A 3,910-nucleotide genomic window follows, 5' to 3' on the forward strand; every position below is an offset into this window, starting at 1 on the left:
GCATTCATTCATAAATCATTTGCATTGGATCCCGTTGATGAGTGGATCGTTGGTGGCTAATTCCCATTGTGCGGAGATTAGTAAGCAGTCATCGTGTGCCCATGGGGGTGTGAGCGATGAGGTTAGTCGTGTGCCATGTGGGGTGTGAGCGACTTGAAGGGCAGTATCATAGAGAGAAGTCCTGTGAATGTGATTCACGAATTTTGGTACCACATGCATAGTGTCAGTTGAATCATATGCATTGGTCATAACATGATTGGATGAAATCCAGTGTTATGCCTTGGTGTGTTTATATGAATGATGTATTAAGGATTTGTTGTTAATATAACTTGATTATTGATGTGATGATGAGTTGTGGGCCGATGGCCAATATTGCTGAATTGATGCATTTGTATGTAGATATGGTAAGTATGACGATGTTCGATAACCTGGATATCTGAATGCATGTAGTTGCATTGCATTAGGTGTTTGATATATTATAACATGAATGAAAGTTGTCCAATATTATAATATTGTGTGTTTGGCCAATTGTTGTATTTGGTGTATGTGTGTATAGCCTGAATCTGATCATAACTGTAATTGGGTGAATAATATGTGATTGAATATTTTATTATTTATATCTTATAACATTGGTTAAATGTGAATGAGACTCACCCTTACTGTTGATTATTTTTCAGATTAAAGATTAGCGGCTTGTGCAGGGTGAGGATAACTCGTAGAGTTACTTCGTTAGTACGATTGTGTCGGTGTCATGCTCTGGTCTTGTAACACTGGGGGAACGTCTATTTTAGTATTTGATTGATGGATTATTTCTTATGTGGAATAATGTTTTGTTTGTTTGGATCGGTGAATTTGGATGTGAATCCCGATGTTTCATATTTATTTAGTTTGAGATAAATTCCGCTATGTTAACATAATTACTGAATAATGTGTTTTGAAGTTCCTCATAAGGCATGGCATGGCTTAATGTTTTAAATATTTTGAAGTTGTAATACCCTTTTTATGTTTTACTCTGAATTTTAATTGATATTCCGCGGGGTTTTAGGAGGGTGTTACAATAGTGGTATCAGAGCAGGTCGGTCCGTCCGGCCAATTGTCGAGTCAGTTGAGTTGCACGACAGTTGTATACTGTCGGCGTTTTATCCCTTGGTACACGACATGTGAGTGAATCACTGTCGGTACTTGTTTGTTTTGTTGCAGGTGTTGGATTGAAACAAGTGGGGGAGAAGCTTCGCTTCTCGGTTATGTTTCAGTTGTAAGATGATGGTTACGTAGACTGTTATTGGAAATAGTGCAAGTGTTGTTGGAGTTGGTTGTTTCCCGAATCGAAGGTGACTTGGAATTAAGACTTGACTGGTAATTAAATTGGAGCATCTCGAAGGAGGATGATTATATGTAATTGATGATTATTTGTAGGAGAGGGAAATTAGAAAGTTGCAATGTATCAGCTCTGCTGGTGGACTGCGAAGTTGTCAGTTGAGTAGCCTTGCATCTCGGAAGAGGTTCAATTGCAAGTTTGCAAGGAGGATTACGGACGTAATGTTTCAGAAATCGCACTTCGACGATGGGATGTATTGCTCAAGTTATAAGAATGTTTGGAAGTGAAGAGATATGATAAGGGGCTGTTTAGAACGTGATTGATTTGAAGAGGATGAGTTTCGAAGTGGAATTTCCGCAGGCAAAACCAGGAAAGTTGCCGAATCGTTATGAAACTTCGAAAATTCATAACTGGAGTTCTGGACATCCGATTTGAGTTCCGTTTGAAGCGTCAGAAATCTAACAAGATGAACTTTGTTATAAAAATGGTTGCAGTAGCCATAACATATTTAATTGTGACAGGATGACATTGGAAAGAGGTGAAGTTACGGTTACACTTGTCCTTAGAACTAGACTTGTTAGCGCGTACTGCACGGGATGTCAGTGTCAGAGTTGAACGGATTGAAGGAATAATTAAAGGCTTATTGAGAAATAATTTTAGAAAATTAAGTGTACCATTTGAGGAGTTTTGGAAATATCGTTTAAAGTGTCGCTGTATGGCGTCGGTGTTGCATTTTCGGATAACGATTGGAAAATTCATATCTTGAGTCCTGAGTGTCGGAATTATGTGCCGTTTGAGCCTACGAAGAGGAGAGGTTATGTTCTACCTTATGGGAGGGTTATAAATACAGTAGAGTGATCCTATGAGGAGAGGTTATGAAGTCGGTTATGGAAGCGTGAAACTTGTTGAATAAGAATGCCTACTACCGTGATTGTTTGAAACAAAATTGAGTAGAACATGTTGTTGATGAATAAGTTGATGAGATGTTCGGTCATAAAGACGATTTGAGTACCGATGGATTTTAGGAGAAGTGAATTTGTAGTAAAGGTGGAATAAACTTTAGAACTCTTAGAGTCGTATTTATGATGATAAAGTAACGATAGGTATAAAAGAAGAATTGTAGAGAATTTCTAACACCTGTTGATGTGAGGAATGCTTTGTTGAGATGTCGAGTGGAATGACATTTGGGCGCGAAATATGTCATGGAATTTAGAGTAAAACCACGAGTTATGAATGTTGTCGCGGTCTTTTGCTAAGATGAGGATTTGATTTGGAACGAGATGAATAGTAATGTTCGAGTATATTAGTGATTATGAAGTTTGAAAGTACTTAACAAGTATGTGATGCTAAGTGACTATGAAGCGGATTGTGTAAAATATGTGAATGTTGGTGTCTCACCGACAAGATCCACTGAGAAGGAAGTGTGCGAGTTGTAAAGACTCAAAGTGAATTATTGAATTATGATGATGTTAATGAGTTTGAGTGCAAACTCAGGAAGGACACTATTATGTAGTAACGACAGTTTATGCTTAAATATGGTTGTCGGCTAACTATTCACAAATTGAGGACTTGATCACCCTTGATCTCTTGTTGATAGTAGACGGAATCATATAAATGAGATGAGCTTGTTTTGTTACCTTAATGGTATAAGATGTGATGAATACTAAGCCGTGAGAATAATCACTCATCATGTTGTGTGAACTTATGAAGAGATGAATATGAAAGAGTGCAACATAATTGACGGTGACTTGAGACGGGTAATCCGAGTCGCACAGCGAAAGTGTGATGTGGAGTAATGTTATGAGTACTACTCGGGGGCAGTGAGGAAGTAATATGTCGGAAGCCTATGTAGAGAATATGTATTGATCTATATGTTGGATTTGGGATCTAGTGAATGTAAGGATGTTGTACCAGAGAATTAGAACCCTTTTGAATAATTGTCGAGATGATGAATATGTTATTGTGGTTGTACGTAGTTAACGAGTATGTATTCGGCGAAGTTAAGACGATGAGTTAATACTATATGATGCTATAAAAATTTTGTGCTGTTGTAAGATGTTATTGTAGATTCCAAATATAATGAGGAATTATACTCTAAGAAGGACGGAGTTGATTTAATTCTTAGAGAAGAGCGGGACTCAGTTTGAGCTATTTTGTAAGCAATGGTATATTGAGACTGATGAGTGTGATCATGATTACTTGTGTGTACTCGTTCTGATGGTTAATTTTTTTTTATATATATAGATAAAGTAAAGCAGGAATTTGTTTTTGAGTACGAGTAAGTATTGCTAAGTGGTAGATTGGTACCATGGATGGTAAAGAATGATTCTTGAACAAATGAGTAAAGAGGGCCAGAATTGGGTAAAAACTCGAAAATCTAATTGGTAATGATGATTGTAATGAGTAATCAGAGCAGTGCAGCGGGAATGAAATGTAACGTGTTGGATGATTGTTGGTCTGACTTGAGAGGAGTCAGATGGTTGAAATTTAATGATATGAGGAATACGATTATTGAGTTTTCTTGAAGAAAGTAGTTGGTGAAAAGTGTTAGTATTATGTTATCGCTCATATGGAAAAGTATGTTTAAGGTTG

The sequence above is a fragment of the Vicia villosa genome, linkage group LG7, assembly GCF_029867415.1.
Source record: "Vicia villosa cultivar HV-30 ecotype Madison, WI linkage group LG7, Vvil1.0, whole genome shotgun sequence".
NCBI classification, from domain to species: domain Eukaryota; kingdom Viridiplantae; phylum Streptophyta; class Magnoliopsida; order Fabales; family Fabaceae; genus Vicia; species Vicia villosa.